Here is a 25,518-nt window from a genome sequence, read left to right as displayed (position 1 = left end):
CAACACTATCAACAAGGCAGGTCCTACAGGCCCTAGTTTCTACCTTCTTAACAGCACTGTCAACAAGGCAGGTCTTACAGGCCCTAGTTTCTACCTTCTTAACAGCACTGTCAACAAGGCAGGTCTTACAGGCCCTAGTTTCTACCTTCTTAACAACACTATCAACAAGGCAGGTCCTACAGGCCCTAGTTTCTACCTTCTTAACAGCACTATCAACAAGGCAGGTCCTACTGGCCCTGTTTCTACCTTCTTAACAGCACTATCAACAAGGCAGGCCCTACAGGCCCTAGTTTTGTCGCAACAGGACTACTGTTCAACCTTGTGGTCAGGTGCCACAAAGAGGGACTTTGCAATTGGCTCAGAACAGGGCAGCACGGATGGCCCTTGGATGTACACAGAGAGCTAACAATAAAATGGATGTCAATCTCTTCTGGCTCAAAGTAGAGGAGAGATTGACTTCATCACTACTTGTATCTGTGAGAGATATTGACATGTTGAAAGCACCAAGGTGTCTGTTTAGCTCTGACACCCATGCATACCCCACAAGACATACCACCAGAGGTCTCTTCTCAATCCCCAAGTCCAGAACAGACTATGGGAGGCGCACAGTACTACATAGAGCCATGACTACATGGAACTCTACTCCACATTAGGTAACTGATGCAGCAGTAGAATCAGATTTCAAAAACAAGGTAAAAATACACCTTATAGAACAGCAGGGACTGTGAAGTAACACAAACACAGGCCCAGACACATGCATACACACACATGATAACATACACACTATACACACACGTACACATGGATTTTGTGTTGTAGATATGTGGTAGTGGAGTATGGGCCTGAGGGCACACACTTAGTGTGTTGTGAATTTGTTACGTTGTTACGCCTTGGCAGCAGCTAATGGGGATTCCTAATAAATACAAATACACATACTGACTGTCTGTACACACACAGGAGAAAAACATTTACATTTAGGCAAACGGCTTCTACGTGACAGAGATGTCCAGAGCCTCTGAACTGTCATGCCGTTGTGTTCTCTCCTCTGATAGGCTACAGTAAGTACCCAGTAGAAATACAGGCACCAAACATTACATCGAGTTATGATCTGTCTCTGAAGTTGTCAAAAGTGATGATGATTTGTGATTAGTGTAATTACTGCTAGTCTCCTGGAATAGATTTAATCACGCCTTTTAATTGTTTATGTACTGCTCTAATCTACTATACTGCTGTAGGAAATGAAAAAGACAAAAGTCTGTGAGGTCCAAATCATTATCTGGAGTCTCATCCTTTACAGTAGTTGTGGAAGGTTCCAGTTAAACCACAGCACACCATTCTTTGTATTGACAGTTGTCTCCACTAGAGGGAGATAGAGGTCCATGTCTGTATAGTTTATTTGGTTTCCCATTAGCTACTTCACATGCAGCAGCTACTCTTTCTGGGGTCCACATAAACGCACAAATACATGACAAAGTACAGAACAGTTATAGGCAAGGACATTCAATTAAATACAAAAATATTTATATATTATACTGAACAAAATGTAAACGCAACATGCAACAATTTCTAAGATTTTTCCTGAGTTACAGTTCATAGAAGGAAATCAGTCAATTTAAATAAATTCATGAGGCCCTAATCTATGGATTTCACATGACTGAACAGGGGCGCACCGCCATTAGACTGGAACAGTGGAAACGTGTTCTCTGGAGTAATGAATCACGTTTCACCATCTGGCAGTTCAACAGAAGAATCTGGGTTTGGTGGATGCCGGGCTACCTGCCCGAATGTGTGAACTGCATATGTGTGAACTGTAATGTTTGGTGGAGGAGGAATAATGGTCTGGGACTGTTTTTCATGGTTCGGGCTAGGCCCCTTAGATCCAGTGAAGGGAAATCTTAATGCTACAGCAAATAATGACATTCTAGACAATTCTGTGCTTCCAACTTTGTGGCAGCAGTTTGGAGGAGGCTCTTTCCTGCTTCCCCCTGTGCAGGAAGTGAGGTCCATACAGAAATGGTTTGTCTAGATCGGTGTGAAAGAACTTGACTGGCTTGCACAGAGCCCTGACCTCAAACCCATCGAACACATCTGGGGTGAATTGGAATGGCGACGGTGAGCCAGGCCTAATCGCCCAACATCAGTGCCCAACCTCACTACTGCTCTCGTGGCTGAATGGAAGCAATATTCCAACATCTAGTGGAAGGCCTTCCCAGAAGACTGGAGGCTGTTATAGCAGCAAAGGGGGGACCATCTCCATATTAATGCCATGATTTTGGAATGAGATGTTCGTCGACCAGGATTCCACATACTTTTGGTCATGTAGTGTATATACAGATATACAGTATATAGAGGCGCCGAAGAACATGGCTGACATTTTACATTCTTCTAACCAATTGTGCTTCTCTTCTTGAACTGCACTGTTGGTTAAAGGTTTGTAAGTAAGCATGTCACGGTAAAGTCTACACTGTTTGTATTCAGTGCATGTGACAAATAAAGTTTGATTTCATACAGTGCATTTTTAAAGTATTCAGACCCCTTGACTTTTCTACATTTTGTTACTTTTACAGCCTTGTTTTAAATTTGATTTTTTTTTAAATCTCATCAATCTACACCTCAATCTAATGATGAAGCAAAAACTGTTTTTTAGAAATTTTTGCACATTTAAAAAAATTCTAAACTGAAATATCACTTTTACATAAGTATTCAGACCCTTTACTCAGTACTTCGTTGAAGAACCTTTGGCAGTGATTACAGCCTCGAGTCTTCTTGGGTATGACGCTACAAGTTTTTCCCATCATTTTCTGTCAAGTTCTGTCAACTCTCCTTTTTTCAGGTCTCTCCAGAGATGTTCGATCGGGTTCACGTCCGGCCTCTGGCTGGGCTACACAAGGACTATCAGAGACTTGTCCCGAAGCCACTCCTGCATTGTCTTGGCTGTGTGCTTGGAAGGTGAACCTTCACCCCAGTCTGAGGTCCACTACACTGGAGCAGGTTTTAATCAAGAATTTCTCTGTACTTTGCTTTGTTAATCTTTCCCTCCTTCCTGACTCGTCTCCCAGTCTCTGCCACTGAAAAACAAGCCTCACTGTTGGGACGGTGCCAGGTTTTCTCCTGTCGTGAAGCTTGGCATTTAGGCCAAAGAGTTCAATCTTGGTTTCATCAGACCAGAGATTCTTGTTTCTCATGGTCTGAGAGTCCTTTAGGTGTCTTTTGGCAAACTCCAAGTGGGTGGTCAGGTGCCTTACACTGAGGAGTGTCTTCCGTCTGGCCACTCTACCATAAAAGCCTGATTGCTGGAGTGCTGTAGAGATGGTTGTCCTTCTGGAAGGTTCTCTAATCTCCACAGAGAAACTCTGGAGCTCTGTCAGAGTGACCATCGGGTTCTTGGTCACCTCCCTGACCAAGGCACTTCTCCGCCGATTGCAAAATTTGGCTAGGCAGCCAGCTCTAGTGTGAGTCTTGGTGGTTCCAAACTTCTTCCATTTAAGAATGATGGAGGCCACTGTGTTCTTGGGTACCTTCAATGCTGCAGAAATGTTTTGGTACCCTTCCCCAGATCTGTGCCTCAACACAATCCTGACTCCGAGCTCTACGGACAATTCCTTCCACCTCATGGATTGATTTTTGCTCTGACATGCACTGTCAACTGTGGGATGTTATATAGACAGGTGTGTGCTCTTCCAAATCAAGTCCAATCAAATTAATATACCAGAAGTGGACTCCATTCAAGTTGTAGAAACATCTCAAGTATGATCAATGGAAAGAGGATGCACCTGAGCTCAATTTCGAGTCTCATAGCAAAGGGTCTGAAAACTTATGTAAATAGGCTATGCTGTTTTTATTTCTAATACATTTGAAAACGTTTTTAAATACCTTTTTTTTCGCATTGTCATTATTGGGTGTAGATTGATGAGGGGAAAAAAATATTTAATCAACTTTAGAATAAGGCTGTAACTTAATGTTACGGCTAGCGGTTCCGCTAGCGGAACGTTTCGACAACATCCGGAGAAATTGCAGAGCGCGAAATTGAAATTAAATTATTATAAATATTTAACTTTCATAAAACGACAAGTGCAATACACCAAAATAAAGCTTCACTTCTTGTTAATGCAGCCACTGTGTCAGATTTTAATAAGGCTTTACGGCGAAAGAAAACCACGCGATTATCTGAGGACAGCACCCCACCATACAAACACATGAAAATCATATTTCAAACAAGCAGGTGCGACACGAAACTCAGAAATAATGATATAATTCATGTCTTACCTTTGAAGATCTTCTGTTGGCACTCCAATATGTCCCAGAAACATCACAAATGGTCCTTTTATTCGATAAACTCCTTTTTTATATCCTCAAAGTGTCCATTTATTTGGCGCGTTTGATTCAGAAAAACACCGGTTCCAACTCGCCCAACATGACTACAAAGTATCTAATTAGTTACCTGTAAACTTGGTCCAAATATTTCAAACAACTTTCCTAATCCAACTTTAGATATCCTAAAACGTAAATAATCAATAAAATTTAAGAAGGAATATACTGTCTTCAATAGCGGATAAAATCAACGTGGAGCGCGTGACCTGGAGTGTGCACCAAACAAAAGAGTACACACTCATTCTGAACAGTTCTGAACAGTACTTCTTCATTTCTCAAAGGAAAAACATCAACCAATTTCTAAAGACTGTTGACATCTAGTGGAAGCCATAGGAACGGCAACCAGGTGCCTCATAAATCTAGATTCCCATGGAAACCAATAGAAAACACAGTCACCTCAAAAAATAATTTCCTGGATGGTTTGCCCTCGTGGTTTCGCCTGCCAAATACATAATGTTATACTCACAAAAATAATTGTAACAGTTTTAGAAACCTTAGAGTATTTTCTATCAATATCTACTATCTAATTAAATGCATATCCTAGCTTCTGGGCCTGAGTAGCAGGCAGTTTACTTTGGACATGCTTTTCATCCGGACGTGAAAATACTGCCCCCTATCCCAAAGAGGTTTTAAGAAACTGTGGAACAATTTAAGGTGTCTGAATACTTTCCGAAGGCACAGTGTGTGTGTGTGTGTGTGTGTGTGTGTGTGTGTGTGTGTGTGTGTGTGTGTGTGTGTGTGTGTGTGTGTGTGTGTGTGTGTGTGTGTGTGGGTGGGTGGGTGGGTGGGTGGGTGTGTGTGTGGGTGGGTGTGTGTGTGTGTGGTTGAAGTCGGAAGTTTACAAACTCTTAGGTCGGAGTCATTAAAACTTGTTTTCAACCACTCCACACATTTTTGTTAACAAACTATAGTTTTTAGAGGCTTCTGACATCATTTGAGTCAAATGGAGGTGTACCTGTGGATGTATTTCAAGGCCTACCTTCAAACTCAGTGCCTATTGCCTTGACATCAGGTGAAAATCTAAAGAAATCATCCAAGACCCTCAGAAAAAGAATTGTAGACCTCCATAAGTCTGGTTGATCCTTGGGAGCAATTTCCAAATGCCTGAAAGTACCACGTTCATCTGTACAAACAATAGTACGCAAGTATAAACACCATGGGACCAAGAACCCGTCATACCGCTCAGGAAGGAGATGTGTTTTGTCTGCTAGAGATGAACGTACTTTGGTGCGAAAAGTGCAAATCAATCCCAGGACAGCAGCAAAGGACCTTGTGAAGATGCTGACGGAAACAGGTACAAAAGTATCTGTATTAACAGTAAAACGAGTCCTATACTGCTCAGCAAGGAAGAAACCACTGCTCCAAAACCACCATAAAAAAGCCAGACTACAGTTTGCAACTGCACAGGACAACAAAGTCAAGGTACTGGAGTAGCAATCACAAAGCCCTGACACCAATCCTAGAGACAATTTGTCGGCAGAACTAAAAAAGCATGTGCAATCAAGGAGGCCTACAAACCTGACTCAGTTACACATGCTCTGTCAGGATGAATGGGCCAAATTCACCCAACTTATTGTGTGAAGCTTGTGTAAGGCTACCCGAAACATTTGACCCAAGTTAAACAATTTAAAGGCAATGCTACCAAATACTAATTGAGTGTATGTAAACTACTGACCCACTGGGATATGTGATGAAAGAAACAAAAGCTGAAATAAATCATTCTCTATACTATTATTCTAACATTTCACATTCTTAAAATAACGTGGTGATCCTACCTGACCTAAAACAGGGAATTTTTACTAGGATTAGACGTTAGGAATTGTGAAAAACTGAGTTTAAGTGTATTTGGCTAAGGTGTCTGTAAACTTCCGACTTCAACTGTAATATTATATTTGTATAATATTTTTTGAATGTTTTATTTTGTAACAAAAGGGCTCAATGTGGCAGGCAGCAGCAGAGTGGTCAGCCAGACTGCATCACACAGATTCTTTCTATTATATTTCACCTTTATTTAACAGGTTCTCATTTACAACTGTGACCTGGCCAAGGTAAAGCAAAGCAGTGCGACAAAAACAACAACACCGAGTTACACATAAACAAACGTGTCAAAGTCAATAACTGAAAATAACAAAATAAAAAAAAATAGAAGAATATATGATAAAATCCATGTACAGTGTGCGTAAATGTAGAAGAGTAGGGAGGTAGGCAATAAATAGGCCATAGAGGCAAACTAATTACAATTTAGTATTAATACTGGAGTGATAGATGTGCAGATGACGATGTGCAAGTAGAGATACTGGGGTGAAAAAGAGTAAGAGGGTAAGTAATAATATGGGGATGAGGTAGTCGAGTGTGCTATTTACAGTTTGGCTGTGTACAGGTACAGTGATCAGAAGGTTGCTTTGACAGCTGATGCTTTAAGTTAGAGAGGGAGATATAAGACTCCAGCTTCAGAGATTTTTGCAGTTCGTTCCAGTCATTGGCAGTAGAGAACTGGAAGGAAAGGCGGCCAAAGGAAGTGTTGGCTTTGGAGATGACCAGTGCAAAATACCTGCTGGAGCGCGTGCTACGGGTGGGTGTTGCTATGGTGACCAGTGAGCTGAGATAAGGCGGGGCTTTACCTAGCAAAGACTTATAGATGACCTGGAGCCAGTGGGTTTGGTGACGCATATGTAGTGAGGGCCAGCCAACGAGAGCATACAGGTCGCAGTGGTGGTTGGTATAGGTAGCTTTGGTGATAAAAACGGATGGCACTGTGATAGACTACATCCAGTTTGCTGAGTAGAGTGTTGGGGGCTATTTTGTAAATTACATCGCCAAAGTCAAGGATCAGTAGGACAGTCAGTTTTACGAGGGTATGTTTGGCAGCATGAGTGAAGGATGCTTTGTTGCGAAATAGGAAGCCTATTCTAGGTTTAATTTAGGATTGGAGATACTTAATGTGGGTCTGGAAGGAGAGTTTACAGTCTAACCAGACACCTAGGTATTTGTAGCTGTCCACATATTCTAGGTCAGAACCGTCCAGAGTAGTGATGCTAGTCGGGCAGGAGGGTGCAGGCAGCAATCGGTTGAAGAGCATGCACTTAGTTTTACTAGCATTTAAATGCAGTTGGAGGCCACGGAAGGAGTGTTGTATGGCGATGAAGCTTGTTTGGAGGTTTGTTAGCACAGTGGCCAAAGAAGGGCCAGATGTATACAGAATGGTGTCGTCTGCGTAGAGGTGGATCAGAGAATCCCCAGCGGCAAGAGTGACATCATAGATATATACAGAGAAAAGAATCGGCCTGAGAATTGAACCCTGTGGCCCCATAGACACTGCCAGAGGACCGGACAACAGGCCCTCCGATATGACACACTGAACTCTATCTGAGAAGTAGTTGGTGAACCAGGCGAGGCAGTCATTTGAACCAGGCGAGGCAGTCAATAGCCAAGGCTATTGAGTATGTCGATAAGAATGCGGTGATTGACAGAGTCGAAAGCCTTGGCCAGGTCGATGAAGACGCCTCCACAGTATTGTCTTTTATCGATGGCGGTTATGATATCATTTAGGACCTTGAGCGTGGCTGAGCTGCACCCATGACCAGCTCAGAAACCAGATTGCATAGTGGAGAAGGTACAGTGGGATTCTAAATGGTCGGTGATCTGTTTGTTGACTTGGCTTTTGAAGATTTTAGAAAGGCTGGGCAGATGGATATAGATCTATAACAGTTTAGGTCTAGAGTGTCTCCCCCTTTGAAGAGGGGGATGACCGCGGCCGCTTTCCAATCTTTGGGGATCTCAGACGATACAAAAAAGAGGTTGAATAGGCTAGTAATAGGGGTTGCAAAAATTTAGGCAGATAATTTTTAGAAAGAAAGGGTCTAGATTGCGCGGCCTCCCGGGTGGCGCAGTGGTTAAGGGCGCTGTACTGCAGCCCCAGCTGTGCCACCAGAGACCCTTAGTTCGTGCCCAGGCTCTGTCGTAACCGGCCGCAACCGGGAGGTTCGTTGGACGACGCACAATTGGCCTAGCGTCGTCCTGGTTAGGGAGGGTTTGGCCGGTAGCGATATCCTTGTCTCATCGCGCACCAGCGATCTTGTGGCGGGTGGGCGCAGTGCGCGCTAACCAAGGTTGCCAGGTGCACAGTGTTTCCTCCGACACATTGGTGCGGCTGGCTTCCGGGTTGGATGCACGCTGTGTTAAGCGGCTTGGTTGGGTTGTGTATCGGAGGACGCATGACTTTCAACCTTCGTCTCTCCCGAGCCCGTACGGGAGTTGTAGCGATGAGACAAGATAGTAGCTCCTAACAATTGGACACCACGAAATTGGGGAGACAAAGGGGTAAAATAAAAAAGTTTTAAAAAGGGTCCAGATTGTCTAGGGTCCAGATTCTACACCTGCATTGCTTGCTGTTTGGGGTTTTAGGCTGGGTTTCTGTACAGCACTTTGAGATATCAGCTGATGTACGAAGGGCTATATAAATACATTTGATTTGATTTAATTTGATATAGCCCGGCTGATTTTTAGGGATCCAGATTTTGCAGTTCTTTCAGAACATCAGCTGTCTGGGTTTGGGTAATGGAGAAGCGGGGGAGGGTTTGGGCAAGTTGCTGCAGGGGGTGCTGAGACAGGTGGAAAGCATGGCCAGCCGTGGAAAAATGCTTCTTGAAATTGTTGATTATTGTAGATGTATCGGTGGTGACAGTGTTTCCTATCCTCGGTGCAGTGAGCAGCTGGGAGGGGGTGCTCTTATTCTCCATGGACTTTACAGTGTCCCAAAACTTTTTGGAATTAGTGCTACAGGAAGCAAATAGATATAGGCCTACTCACAAGCATAACCCTCTTTCGTGCACACGCCCTTTCAATCTTTCTCTGTCCATTTCATTCCTTCTATCTCTTTTTCTCTCTCTCTCTCTCTTTCTGTCTCTGTCTGTCTGTCTCTTTCTCGCTCTCTACAATTTATGTGTCATCTACACTGGCTCAGGATAAGCAGAAACAAAACCCCCCACCCACCTCTGGTTTCCCAGCGCCCCCAAACCCAGTCACCCAGAACCATGCGCAGGAGGGCCACGGGGTGCAGAGGGGGGCGGCACAGGACACAGGAGGAGGGCATCTCCATCTGTCCTAGAAATAAAGTATGTGAAAGTCCATGAAATGATGGTGTAAATATCATTTTTGGTTAGAAATTTGGAAAGGGCACCAGCCATGTTATTGTAGCAGTAGTATGTCGTCTGTTCTCTTATCTCACATTACACACGTAAGTGTGTGTAGGTTTAATCGTGTGTGTGTGTGTGTGTGTGTGTGTGTGTGTGTGTGTGTGTGTGTGTGTGTGTGTGTGTGTGTGTGTGTGTGTGTGTGTGTGTGTGTGTGAGTGAGTGAGTGAGTGTGCGTGCATGCGTGCGTGTGTGTGTGTGTGTGTGTGTGTGTGTGTGTGTGTGTGTGTGTGTGTGTGTGTGTGTGTGTGTGTGTGTGTGTGTGTGTGTGTGTGTGTGAGAGTGTGCGTGCGTGCGTGCGTGAGTGCGTGAGTGAGTGCGTGAGTGTGTGTGTGTGTGTGTGTGTGTGTGTGTGTGTGTGTGTGCGTGGATACCTGTGTCTATATGTGCATGAGTTTTGATTACCTGACACTCTGTTCTGCAGGGGTGCAGCAGATGGTGTAGGCTAGATGAGACTGCACAGATGTGTTAAGTGTTTTAGTTAGAGATCAGGGGTATAGGGGGAAGTGTGTGTGTGTGGGGGGCAGGTTAGAGTGAGGCACAGTGTGTTTACAGTCAACACAGACACCGTCCCCCAGCGGAACACAGACGGGTTATCCCGACACACACAGTAACACACCGCTCCCTCTCTGATAACACAGCCCGATGTCGTCCCCCCAGGCACAGAACTCAACCTACACACGCACACACACACGCACGCACACTCTCACACACACACACACACACGCACGCACGCACGCACGCACGCACACACACACACACACACACACACACACACACACACACACATCTTACGTTGGTCCTGTCGGGGTGTGTTGGTAGCACCTATGAGGGCTGTAGTTAAACCCATAGTAACCCTAGCAACAGAACAGCTGTCTTAAAACCTCTTCTTGTTCCTATTTCCTGTCAGGTTGCTGGGCGAGGGGGTGGAGCCTAACCAACTGCATGGTCTGGGCTAGACCTCTCTCATGGTGGCAGCTGTGAACTGCCAGCACAGGTCAGAGAGACAGCAGTGTGTGTGTCCCTGTCCGTGTCATGCTCTTCCTGTGTTAACCCTGTCCCATACAGACATATTGCCACAGTAGAAGTGAAGAATGCTCCTGTCACACCAGACGGCCACTAATGCCCCCTCAACCCTTCTTCCCCCTGGCCTGCACCCCTGGCCTGCACCCCGTAAATTCAATTAGCCCCTCTGTATCCCTGTATACACAGAGAGGGGTAGAAGCTCAGGGGGTGGAGGGTTAAGGCGGGGTGAATCTAATTTGGGCATGGTTGGCCAATGGGCCATGTCCCTGTGAGACGAAGGGTCCTCCTCAGCAGTTACAGACACCAGTTCACTGAACCCCCCCCCCCCCCCCCACCCCTCAGTCTCTGAATACACACACACACACACACACACACACACACACACACACACACACACACACACACACACACACACACACACACACACACACACACACACACACACAGAGACACATACACATACACACACACACACACACACAGTATTACAGCTGCAATAAGTAACTCTTTGGGCGACTTGACAAAAAGTAAGAGACCTATACGCAATCAGCTAACACATGGGTAACACACTCTGCATGAAAGGAAGTACCCCTTCGCCCCTACATCCTGTTCTCCATGCCATTTATATCACACTTTAACCCTCCCTTCCCCTCCATGCTTTCTGTCCGTTTAATGCCAGAGTTCTGTAGCCTGCTGTGTTGACTTATGAAGTGTGGATGTTTGTGTTGATGAACACATTGTGTTCCATGTTGATGTATGTGTTCTTGTCTTGTGCACACTAGCACTGTGACACACTGTACTCTTTGTTGTGTGTGTGTGTGTGTGTGGTACACTGTATGAGTGTGTGTTATGAGTGCTATATTTCAGTGTGTTGGTGACACTCGTCTGTTTATTTCTGTCCTCTAAACCCCCAGTGAGCTCTCACTGCTGCAGTGAAGACAGAGAAAACACACACTACAGAACTTTTGAAAATGTTTCAGACTTTAGCACGGAGACCACTGTCTTTATACACAGAACTATAGATGTAGAATTCTCACTCACAGCCACTAGATAGTGACTGACCACTGTGGGTCTGCATATTACCCACATACTATGCAGTGGTTTGTGCACATAACACATAACTCTGCAATGTTGGGTTGTATTGGAGAGAGTCCCAGTCTTAAATCATTTTCCACACACAGTCTGTGCCTGTATTTAGTTTTCATGCTAGTGAGAGCCGAGAATCCACTCTCACATAGGCATGTGGTTGCAAAGGGCATTAGTGTCTTAACAGCAGAGATTTGCCAAGGCAGGATACTCTAAGCGCAGCCCAATCCAGAAATCTGTCAGTGGCTTCTGATGAAATTAAATTTTCACGAAACCGCTTGTTGCAATTTCAATGGGGCTCTCTTGTTCAGATATGGGTAAGTGGACTGGAGGCAGGGCATGAAAGGGATAACAAATCCAGTTGTTTTTGTCATCCGTTTCGGTAAAGTACCTGCGTAATTGCGCACCAAAGTCACTCCGGTGCTTCGCTCAATCACATTTGACATTGTCCTTAAGCTTGAGTTCATTTGCACACAAACAATCATACAATGATGGAAAGACCTGTGTGTTGTCCTTGTTAATGCAGACAGAGAAGAGCTCCAACTTCTTAATCAGAGCCTCAGTTTTGTCCCACACATTGAATATAGTTGCGGAGAGTCCCTGTAATTCTCGATTCAAATCATTCAGGGGAGAAAAAACCTCACCCTGATAGACCAGTCGTGTGAGAAACTCGTCATCATGCAAGAGGTCAGACAAGTGAAAATGATGGTCAGTAAAGAAAACTTTAAGCTCGTCTCTCAATTTTAAAAAAACGTGTCAATACTTTGCCCCTTGATAACCAGCGCACATCTGTATGTTGTAAAAGCGTTACATGGTCGCTGCCCATATCATTGCATAGTGCAGAAAATACACGAGAGTTCAGGGGCCTTGCTTTAGCAAAGTTAACCATTTTCCCTGTAGTGTCCAAATGTCTTTCATGCTGTCAGGCATTCTCTTGGCAGCAGGAGCCTCTAGGTGGATGCTGCAGTGTTACCCAAGTAGTGTCTGGAGCAACTGCTTGCACACACGTTACCACTCCACCATGTCTCCCTGTCATGGCTTTTGCACCATCAGTACAGACACCAACACGAGCAGCAGCTACGTTTGGCTACATACGAACGTTAGTGGAATTCCTGCGAGAGAGTAACGGTTACTGTGATTGGCTGTTAATTATTTGACTAGGTTACCTGTATTTGACATTGTGTTCTTATTACGCTGAACACTAGATGGTTTAATGTCATTTTTCTTTGCAGTGAAACGAGGCTACTCAGCCGAGAAAAAACCCTCACTGTAATGTATAGCCCTGTTGGAAAATATAAATGTACTGTTTGAAAAGGTGAAGAACTATTATTATAATTATGATTTAAAAAAAATGTGAATCACATTTTTATTTGGTGTACCCCCGGTGGCATTGCGCGCAGAGTTGAGCTGAACGGAGTGAGCTCTACTGTGAATGGCCCTTGGGCATCAAGGATTCGCTCCCATCGCTCCCATCGCTCCCATCGCTCCCATCGCTCCTATCGCTCCCATCGCTCCCATCGCTCCTATCAAATCCCATCGCTCCCATCGCTCCCATCGCTCCCATCGCTCCTATCGCTCCTATCAAATCCCATCGCTCCCATCGCTCCCATAGCTCCCATCGCTCCCATCGCTCCTATCAAAACCCATCGCTCCCATCGCTCCCATCGCTCCTATCAAATCCCATCGCTCCCATCGCTCCCATCACTCCCATCGCTCCCATCACTCCTATCGCTCCTATCAAATCCCATCGCTCCCATCGCTCCCATAGCTCCCATCGCTCCCATCGCTCCTATCAAATCCCATCGCTCCCATCGCTCCCATCGCTCCTATCAAATCCCATCGCTCCCATCGCTCCCATCGCTCCCATCGCTCCCATCGCTCCTATCAAATCCCATCGCTCCCATCGCTCCCATCGCTCCCATCGCTCCTATCAAATCCCATTGCTCCCATCGCTCCCATCGCTCCCATCGCTCCTATCAAATCCCATCGCTCCCATCGCTCCCATCGCTCCCATTGCTCCCATCGCTCCCATCGCTCCTATCAAATCCCATCGCTCCCATCGCTCCCATCGCTCCTATCAAATCCCATCGCTCCCATCGCTCCCATCGCTCCCATCGCTCCTATCAAATCCCATCGCTCCCATCGCTCCCATCGCTCCCATCGATCCCATCGCTCCTATCAAATCCCATCGCTCCCATCGCTCCCATCGCTCCCATCGCTCCTATCAAATCCCATCGCTCCCATCGCTCCCATCGCTCCCATCGCTCCTATCAAATCCCATCGCTCCCATCGCTCCCATCGCTCCCATCGCTCCCATCGCTCCTATCAAATCCCATTGAGAGCCTACGTCATTGACAGAAAAACTTGAATTGTTACAACTTGTTGTGTTGTTGTCCTCTGCTGGCTAGCTAGCCAGCTAGCTAATATTGTCCCTTTCCTAAATTAGCTATGGATGTAGGTAGGGATTTGGACTTGTGGTTTTACTTAATTCTCCGTACTGGCCAATGATTACAACGCTGATTCTGATCCAACCATTAATTCATACATTGTTGTGCCCCTGGCCTGAGGTTTTAGCCAGGTAGCCTAGGACAACAGAAAGTGTGTGTGTGTGTGTGTGTGTGTGTGTGTGTGTGTGTGTGTGTGTGTGTGTGTGTGTGTGTGTGTGTGTGTGTGTGTGTGTGTGTGTGTGTGAGGGGTTGAGGGTGTGTGTGAGGGGCTGGGGTTGAGGGTGTGTGTGTTGGTGAGGATGTGTGTTTTGTGTGTGAAGGGTTGGGGTTGAGGGTGTGTGTGTGAGGGGTTGAGAGTGTGTGTGTTGGTGAGGGTGTGTGTGTGTGTGTGTGAGGGGTTGAGGGTGTGTGTGTGTGAGTAGCTTTGATCTGGCTGAAAGCAGGGATGGGCTGGGTACCCCCTGTTTGCACTCTTAACACACAATCCCCCTCTTCATCTCTCTTTCTCTCCAACCCCCTATCCCTCCCTCCCCTCCCTTTATTCACGTGCACAATGAGGGCTCGCCCGAGTGGAACGCCTGTTGACCGTTCCAACCGAGCGACTCGTTGGGAAAAATGTGAATACAAGTTTTCCTCTCCTCCTCAAGAGGATGTAGGATGGAGAGAGGGAGGGAGCGAGAGGCCTGGAGTGGGATGATCGGTTTTAGGGGGAGTGTGGGGTGGGAATGGGACAGGATTATGGGGCAGTGACACTTAAATCACACTGTCGGACAGACAGACAGACAGACAGACAGACAGACAGACCTGGGAATATAGCGGCTCATTCATAGGAGAAGCACAGTGTGATGGATCTGAACACTAATTCTGACCCAAGATTTTGCCCACACCTGGATCTAGGCTAAAACCCACTGACAAAACGGGGTATGAAACAGAGACCCGGCTGTTAGGACCCTGACACCCACCCCTCCACACCACAGCCCTGAGGCCTTTAGAGGGAGATCGTGTGAGACAAGTGGACAGCTGGGCAGGGGGGTCAAGGTAGGTGTGTGTCTGGCCAGGTGAGACGGAAGTCTCCTTCCTCCCCAAGGCTGTTTGGTAAAGCCACAACAGGTGGGAGAGAGAGGAAATCAAAGAGGTAAACAGAAAGAGAGAGAGTGAGCGACACAGACTGAGGTAGGAAACATCACATCGTGTATAAACTAGGCAAGATACATATAGCCCATAACATAGTACTGTGGAAACATCACATGTATGATATGATGGTGGCTGTGTCTAGACCAATCTGATTGTGAGATGAGTTAGCAAACTGAGGCACTTAGTCCTTCTCCTCTCACTAGGCTTAACACACTCTCACACACTCTCACTAGGGCTAACACATTCACACTGGAGCTAACACACTCTCACTAGGGCTAACACGCTCTCACTAGGGCTAACACACTCTCACTAGGGCTAACACATTTTCACTAGGGCTAACACACTCTCACTAGGGCTAACACACTTTCACTTGGGCTAACACACTTTCACTGGAGCTAACACACTCTCACTAGCTCTCACTAGGGCTAACACACTTTCACTGGGGCTAACACACTCTCACTAGGGCTAACACACTCTCACTGGGGCTAACACACTCTCACTGGGGCTAACACACTCTCATTGGGGCTAACACACTCTCACTGGGGCTAACACACTCACTGGGGCTAACACTCTCACTGGGGCTAACACACTCTCACTGGGGCTAACACCACTTTCACTGGGGCTAACACACTCTCACTGGAGCTAACAGACTTTCACTGGGGCTAACACACTTTCACTGGAGCTAACACTCTCACACACTCTTACTGGGGCTAACACTCTCACTGGGGCTAACACACTCTCACTCGGGCTAACACACTCTCACTAGGGCTAACACACTCTCACTGGGGCTAACACACTCTCACTGGGGCTAACACACTCTCACTGGAGCTAACAGACTTTCACTGGGGCTAACACACTTTCACTGGAGCTAACACTCTCACACACTCTTACTGGGGCTAACACTCTCACTGGGGCTAACACACTCTCACTCGGGCTAACACACTCTCACTAGGGCTAACACACTCTCACTGGGGCTAACACACTCTCACTAAGGCTAACACCCTCTCACTAAGGCTAACACACTCTCACTAAGGCTAACACACTCTCACTGGGGCTAACACACTCTCACTGGGGCTAACACATTCTCACTAGGGCTAACACACTCTCACTAGGGCTAACACACTCTCACTAGGGCTAACACACTTTCACTGGGGCTAACACACTCTCACTAGGGCTAACACACTCTCACTGGGGCTAACACACTCTCACTGGGGCTAACACACTCTCATTGGGGCTAACACACTCTCACTGGGGCTAACACACTCACTGGGGCTAACACTCTCACTGGGGCTAACACACTCTCACTGGGGCTAACACCACTTTCACTGGGGCTAACACACTCTCACTGGAGCTAACAGACTTTCACTGGGGCTAACACACTTTCACTGGAGCTAACACTCTCACACACTCTTACTGGGGCTAACACTCTCACTGGGGCTAACACACTCTCACTCGGGCTAACACACTCTCACTAGGGCTAACACACTCTCACTGGGGCTAACACACTCTCACTGGGGCTAACACACTCTCACTGGAGCTAACAGACTTTCACTGGGGCTAACACACTTTCACTGGAGCTAACACTCTCACACACTCTTACTGGGGCTAACACTCTCACTGGGGCTAACACACTCTCACTCGGGCTAACACACTCTCACTAGGGCTAACACACTCTCACTGGGGCTAACACACTCTCAATAAGGCTAACACCCTCTCACTAAGGCTAACACCCTCTCACTAAGGCTAACACACTCTCACTAAGGCTAACACACTCTCACTGGGGCTAACACACTCTCACTGGGGCTAACACGCTCTCACTTGGCTAAAACACTCTCACAAGGGCTAACACACTCGCACAAGGGCTAACACACTCTCACTAGGGCTAACACACTCTCACTAGGGCTAACACGGGTAGCAGGGCGGCAGGGTAGCCTAGTGGTTAGAGCGTTGGACTAGTAACCGAAAGGTTGGACTAGTAACCGAAAGGTTGCAAGTTTGAATCCCCGAGCTGACAAGGTACAAATCTGTCGTTCTGCCCCTGAACAGGGAGTTAACCCATTGTTCCTAGACCGTCATTGAAAATAAGAATTTGTTCTTAACTGACTTGCCTAGTTAAATAAAGGTAAAAAATAAATACATTTTAAAAATTAAAAACACACTTTCACACACTCCCTTTAACCCTTACACATTCACACACACTCTGTGCAGTCATAGGTTGGTCATGATTTTGTGTTGTTTTTCTGTCACATACAGCCCACAATGTTAGTCAGTTTACCAGCACTTTATTACTCAAAACCATATATTGATGAGTGCTGACAGACAAAACAAACACAACCAGATCATCATCCTCTGAAAAAAGCTACCAGGTTAGCTTGGTCCCAGATATCTATGTGAAGATGTTATCGGGTTGTTATCGGGTTCATGGTGATGGTGATGTTATCGGGTTCATGGTGGGGTGTGTGGTGGAGGCAGGATGAGGGGTCTGGTGCGCCAGTGGGGAGTGCCAGTGGGGAGATCTGTGTCCGGGCCTCCGGGGTGGAGGAGGGTGTAGACGGAAGGTGTAGACTGAGAGACGGTACCTGGAATGTTGCTGGGGTCAAGGTGAACTCCGTTGCCATGGGAAAAGTGTGTCGTTTGACGCGTTGGTGACTCCACCGGGTCGGTCCGCTCTGCTGAAGGAGTTCACACACACACACAGAGGCGAGAAATGTCCCCTAGCACCCTCAACACTGGAGGGTTAGGGGGTTGGAGTCTACGCTACCCATTTTCTACCCATTGGAGCTACCCCCCAACCCCCCCCCCCCCCCCCCCCCCCCCAAGACAAGCTGGAGCATCCTCCTAACCCCCCAACTCAGAGACAAGCTGGAGCATCCTCCTAACCCCCCAACTCAGAGACAAGCTAGAGCATCCTCCTAACCCCCCAACTCAGAGACAGGCTGGAGCATCCTCCTAACCCCCCAACTCAGAGACAAGCTGAAGCCTCCTCCTAAACTCCCAACTCAGAGACAAGCTGGGGTGTATCTTACACACTTGATGATGATGCAGAGAGATAGATAGACAGACAGACAGACAGACAGACAGACAGACAGACAGACAGACAGACAGACAGATAGATAGATAGATAGATAGATAGATAGATAGATAGATAGATAGATAGATAGATAGATAGATAGATAGATAGATAGATAGATAGATAGATAGATAGATAGATAGATAGATAGATATCACACACCCACACTGGGCCCTGGTCGTTAGTATGTTATTACATAGATGAATTCTAACTGTAGACACAGACATTATGAGCCCCTCCCATATTTGCATATATGTAAGCGTTTCATTCGTTCCATAATTGTATTTATTTATTTATTATTTTATTTATTTATTTATTATTTTATTCATTTATATACTTTCTGGTGGTGGCGTTGTGTTTTATTTGTTTCCTGTGGAAGCACACACACACACACACACACACACACACACACACACACACACACACACACACACACACACACACACACACACACACACACACACACACACACACACACACCCAGACCCTCAGCCTCTGCTGGCTCTGCAGACATATTTATATGTGATATGTATATTGCACACATTTATATAGCTGTCAGGTTTGGGTCCACGAGGGGTGGCGTTGCGCGGGGAAGCATTTCCCTGACGCGCGCTGATAGATGGGCTAGCCGGGCCTGCGCAACGCTTTATTGAGTTTGCTGTGATTATCCCTCTCAGACATCCATATACACACCAGCCAGCCTGTCAGAGAGAGAGAGGGAGAGAGGGATAGGGAGGGGGGTTAGGTGATGGAGGGAGGGAGGGAGGGAGGGAGGGAGGGAGGGAGGGAGGGAGGGAGGGAGGGAGGGAGGGAGGGAGAGGAAGAAAGTGAGGGGGATTAGGTGATGGAGAGAGGGAGGGAGGGAGGGAGGGAGGTTATGGAGGGAGGGAGGTTAGAAGATGGTAGTGAAGGGACAAAGTTCCAGGGAAAGAGATGGAGGGAGACGATGAGAGAGATGGAGAGGGTGACGAGTGGTGGTTGGAAGGGGAAAACAAAGTGATGGGTAGAAAGAGGAAGGGCGCGAGAGAAGGAAGGGCTGTGTGTGTCTAATGAAGAAAACTAGAAGAAGAGTATCATTACTACACATGACCCAGTGTTGTTGAACACACTATCAGGGTTAATGTTTTGACCCAGTGTTGTTGAACACGCTATCAGGGTTAATGTTTTGACCCAGTGTTGTTGAACACGCTATCAGGGTTAATGTTTTGTTTCAGTGTTGTTGAACACACTATCAGGGTTAATGTTTTGTTTCAGTGTTGTTGAACACACTATCAGGGTTAATGTTTTGACCCAGTGTTGTTGAACACACTATCAGGGTTAATGTTTTGTTTCAGTGTTGTTGAACACACTATCAGGGTTACTGTTTTGACCCAGTGTTGTTGAACACACTATCAGGGTTAATGTTTTGACCCAGTGTTGTTGAACACACTATCAGGGTTAATGTTTTGACCCAGTGTTGTTGAACACACTATCAGAGTTAATGTTTTGACCCAGTGTTGTTGAACACACTATCAGGGTTAATGTTTTGACCCAGTGTTGTTGAACACGCTATCAGGGTTAATGTTTTGAACCAGTGTTGTTGAACACGCTATCAGGGTTAATGTTTTGACCCAGTGTTGTTGAACACACTATCAGGGTTAATGTTTTGACCCAGTGTTGTTGAACACACTATCAGGGTTAATGTTTTGACCCAGTGTTGTTGAACACACTATCAGGGTTAATGTTTTGTTTCAGTGTTGTTGAACACACTATCAGGGTTAATGTTTTGACCCAGTGTTGTTGAACACACTATCAGGGTTAATGTTTTGTTTCAGTGTTGTTGAACACACTATCAGGGTTAATGTTTTGACCCAGTGTTGTTGAACACACTATCAGGGTTAATGTTTTGACCCAGTGTTGTTGAACACACTATCAGGGTTAATGTTTTGACCCAGTGTTGTTGAACACACTATCAGGGTTAATGTTTTGACCCAGTGTTGTTGAACACACTATCAGGGTTAATGTTTTGACCCAGTGTTGTTGAACACACTATCAGGGTTAATGTTTTGTTTCAGTGTTGTTGAACACACTATCAGGGTTAATGTTTTGACCCAGTGTTGTTGAACACACTATCAGGGTTAATGTTTTGTTTCAGTGTTGTTGAACACACTATCAGGGTTAATGTTTTGTTTCAGTGTTGTTGAACACACTATCAGGGTTAATGTTTTGTTTCAGTGTTGTTGAACACACTATCAGGGTTAATGTTTTGTTTCAGTGTTGTTGAACACACTATCAGAGTTAATGTTTTGTTTCAGTGTTGTTGAACACACTATCAGAGTTAATGTTTTGTTTCAGTGTTGTTGAACACGCTATCAGGGTTAATGTTTTGTTTCAGTGTTGTTGAACACGCTATCAGGGTTAATGTTTTGTTTCAGTGTTGTTGAACACGCTATCAGGGTTAATGTTTTGTTTCAGTGTTGTTGAACACACTATCAGAGTTAATGTTTTGTTTCAGTGTTGTTGAACACACTATCAGGGTTAATGTTTTGTTTCAGTGTTGTTGAACACACTATCAGAGTTAATGTTTTGACCCAGTGTTGTTGAACACACTATCAGGGTTAATGTTTTGACCCAGTGTTGTTGAACACGCTATCAGGGTTAATGTTTTGACCCAGTGTTGTTGAACACACTATCAGGGTTAATGTTTTGACCCAGTGTTGTTGAACACGCTATCAGGGTTAATGTTTTGACCCAGTGTTGTTGAACACACTATCAGGGTTAATGTTTTGTTTCAGTGTTGTTGAACACACTATCAGGGTTAATGTTTTGTTTCAGTGTTGTTGAACACACTATCAGGGTTAATGTTTTGTTTCAGTGTTGTTGAACACACTATCAGGGTTAATGTTTTGTTTCAGTGTTGTTGAACACACTATCAGGGTTAATGTTTTGTTTTAGTGTTGTTGAACACACTATCAGGGTTAATGTTTTGACCCAGTGTTGTTGAACACACTATCAGGGTTAATGTTTTGACCCAGTGTTGTTGAACACACTATCAGGGTTAATGTTTTGTTTCAGTGTTGTTGAACACACTATCAGGGTTAATGTTTTGTTTCAGTGTTGTTGAACACACTATCAGGGTTAATGTTTTGTTTCAGTGTTGTTGAACACACTATCAGGGTTAATGTTTTGTTTTAGTGTTGTTGAACACACTATCAGGGTTAATGTTTTGTTTCAGTGTTGTTGAACACACTATCAGGGTTAATGTTTTGTTTCAGTGTTGTTGAACACACTATCAGGGTTAATGTTTTGACCCAGTGTTGTTGAACACACTATCAGGGTTAATGTTTTGACCCAGTGTTGTTGAACACACTATCAGGGTTAATGTTTTGTTTCAGTGTTGTTGAACACACTATCAGGGTTAATGTTTTGTTTCAGTGTTGTTGAACACACTATCAGGGTTAATGTTTTGTTTCAGTGTTGTTGAACACACTATCAGGGTTAATGTTTTGTTTTAGTGTTGTTGAACACACTATCAGGGTTAATGTTTTGTTTCAGTGTTGTTGAACACACTATCAGGGTTAATGTTTTGTTTCAGTGTTGTTGAACACACTATCAGGGTTAATGTTTTGACCCAGTGTTGTTGAACACACTATCAGGGTTAATGTTTTGTTTCAGTGTTGTTGAACACACTATCAGAGTTAATGTTTTGATCCAGTGTTGTTGAACACACTATCAGGGTTAATGTTTTGTTTCAGTGTTGTTGAACACACTATCAGAGTTAATGTTTTGACCCAGTGTTGTTGAACACACTATCAGGGTTAATGTTTTGTTTCAGTGTTGTTGAACACACTATCAGAGTTAATGTTTTGACCCAGTGTTGTTGAACACACTATCAGGGTTAATGTTTTGACCCAGTGTTGTTGAACACACTATCAGGGTTAATGTTTTGACCCAGTGTTGTTGAACACACTATCAGGGTTAATGTTTTGTTTCAGTGTTGTTGAACACACTATCAGAGTTAATGTTTTGACCCAGTGTTGTTGAACACACTATCAGAGTTAATGTTTTGACCCAGTGTTGTTGAACACACTATCAGGGTTAATGTTTTGTTTCAGTGTTGTTGAACACACTATCAGAGTTAATGTTTTGACCCAGTGTTGTTGAACACACTATCAGGGTTAATGTTTTGTTTCAGTGTTGTTGAACACACTATCAGAGTTAATGTTTTGACCCAGTGTTGTTGAACACACTATCAGGGTTAATGTTTTGTTTCAGTGTTGTTGAACACACTATCAGGGTTAATGTTTTGACCCAGTGTTGTTGAACACACTATCAGAGTTAATGTTTTGACCCAGTGTTGTTGAACACACTATCAGAGTTAATGTTTTGACCCAGTGTTGTTGAACACACTATCAGGGTTAATGTTTTGTTTCAGTGTTGTTGAACACACTATCAGAGTTAATGTTTTGACCCAGTGTTGTTGAACACACTATCAGGGTTAATGTTTTGTTTCAGTGTTTTTGAACACACTATCAGGGTTAATGTTTTGACCCAGTGTTGTTGAACACACTATCAGAGTTAATGTTTTGACCCAGTGTTGTTGAACACACTATCAGGGTTAATGTTTTGTTTCAGTGTTGTTGAACACACTATCAGGGTTAATGTTTTGACCCAGTGTTGTTGAACACACTATCAGAGTTAATGTTTTGACCCAGTGTTGTTGAACACACTATCAGGGTTAATGTTTTGTTTCAGTGTTGTTGAACACACCATCAGGGTTAATGTTTTGACCCAGTGTTGTTGAACACACTATCAGGGTTAATGTTTTGTTTCAGTGTTGTTGAACACACTATCAGGGTTAATGTTTTGACCCAGTGTTGTTGAACACACTATCAGGGTTAATGTTTTGTTTCAGTGTTGTTGAACACACTATCAGGGTTAATGTTTTGACCCAGTGTTGTTGAACACACTATCAGGGTTAATGTTTTGACCCAGTGTTGTTGAACACACTATCAGGGTTAATGTTTTGACCCAGTGTTGTTGAACACGCTATCAGGGTTAATGTTTTGACCCAGTGTTGTTGAACACACTATCAGGGTTAATGTTTTGACCCAGTGTTGTTGAACACGCTATCAGGGTTAATGTTTTGACCCAGTGTTGTTGAACATGCTATCAGGGTTAATGTTTTGACCCAGTGTTGTTGAACACGCTATCAGGGTTAATGTTTTGACCCAGTGTTGTTGAACACGCTATCAGGGTTAATGTTTTGACCCAGTGTTGTTGAACACGCTATCAGGGTTAATGTTTTGAGCCAGTGTTGTTGAACACGCTATCAGGGTTAATGTCTTGACCCAGTGTTGTTGAACACGCTATCAGGGTTAATGTTTTGACCCAGTGTTGTTGAACACGCTATCAGGGTTAATGTTTTGACCCAGTGTTGTTGAACACACTATCAGGGTTACTGTTTTGACCCAGTGTTGTTGAACACACTATCAGGGTTAATGTTTTGACCCAGTGTTGTTGAACACACTATCAGGGTTAATGTTTTGACCCAGTGTTGTTGAACACGCTATCAGGGTTAATGTTTTGTTTCAGTGTTGTTGAACACACTATCAGGGTTAATGTTTTGTTTCAGTGTTGTTGAACACACTATCAGGGTTAATGTTTTGTTTCAGTGTTGTTGAACACACTATCAGGGTTAATGTTTTGAACCAGTGTTGTTGAACACGCTATCAGGGTTAATGTTTTGTTTTAGTGTTGTTGAACACACTATCAGGGTTAATGTTTTGACCAAGTGTTTTTGAACACACTATCAGGGTTAATGTTTTGACCCAGTGTTGTTGAACACACTATCAGGGTTAATGATTTGACCCAGTGTTGTTGAACACACTATCAGGGTTAATGTTTTGACCCAGTGTTGTTGAACACACTATCAGGGTTAATGTTTTGACCCAGTGTTGTTGAACACGCTATCAGGGTTAATGTTTTGACCCAGTGTTGTTGAACACACTATCAGGGTTAATGTTTTGTTTCAGTGTTGTTGAACACACTATCAGGGTTAATGTTTTGACCCAGTGTTGTTGAACACACTATCAGAGTTAATGTTTTGTTTCAGTGTTGTTGAACACGCTATCAGGGTTAATGTTTTGTTTCAGTGTTGTTGAACACACTATCAGGGTTAATGTTTTGTTTCAGTGTTGTTGAACACACTATCAGGGTTAATGTTTTGTTTCAGTGTTGTTGAACACACTATCAGGGTTAATGTTTTGACCCAGTGTTGTTGAACACACTATCAGGGTTAATGTTTTGTTTCAGTGTTGTTGAACACACTATCAGGGTTAATGTTTTGACCCAGTGTTGTTGAACACACTATCAGGGTTAATGTTTTGTTTCAGTGTTGTTGAACACACTATCAGGGTTAATGTTTTGTTTCAGTGTTGTTGAACACGCTATCAGGGTTAATGTTTTGTTTCAGTGTTGTTGAACACACTATCAGGGTTAATGATTTGACCCAGTGTTGTTGAACACACTATCAGGGTTAATGTTTTGACCCAGTGTTGTTGAACACACTATCAGGGTTAATGTTTTTATTTTTAAAGTAGAAACGTCACGGATTCTCTCATAATTCTGCAGGAACAGAGAAATTTACAATTGACTTATTCATCTCTCTTTCCTTACTTTTATTTATTTCTCTATTTCTCTCTCTCCTTCCCCCCTCCCTCTCTCCCCTCGCTTTCACTCTCCCCTCTCTCTCTTTCTCTCTCCCCCCCTCTCTCTCTCTCTCTCTCTCTCTCTCTCTCTCTCTGTGTTTCAGTGTTGGTATCCAGGGAGGATGAATTTAGTAGCAGGCTAAGTAGCAGGGCTGGTTTCCGTGGTTGCACAGCCCTACGCTACGCAACGCTCGCCACTGACCCACTCGCTGTATGCATGCTGCTGGAGAATGGTGAGTCACGCACATACACACACACACACACACACATCCACACATATGCACAGTGTGCATCATGTCCTTGATATGGACAGGAAGTGACTGATTGTATTTCTGTGCTCGCACCTGTCGTTGACTCAGCTCCTCTACCAAACACACACTCCCCCAGGGCAGAACGTCCCTCCCTCCTACTCTCCCTCTACACACCAGTGGGTCTTAAACAAGTAAGCCCCTCCGCCCTCCAGCTCTAATTGAACTCTGACCCTCTCACAGAGCCTGGCCTGG

General features: G+C 44.7%; 1 pseudogene; it reads left to right on the top strand.

Moving 5' to 3' along the window:
* LOC139385775 (uncharacterized) overlaps positions 1-25,518 on the top strand; it is a 71,046-nt pseudogene that overhangs the window by 11,069 nt on the left and 34,459 nt on the right.

Source organism: Oncorhynchus clarkii, chromosome 27 (assembly GCF_045791955.1).
Source record: "Oncorhynchus clarkii lewisi isolate Uvic-CL-2024 chromosome 27, UVic_Ocla_1.0, whole genome shotgun sequence".
NCBI lineage: Eukaryota > Metazoa > Chordata > Actinopteri > Salmoniformes > Salmonidae > Oncorhynchus > Oncorhynchus clarkii.
This window is presented reverse-complemented; position numbering and strand designations above follow the sequence as displayed.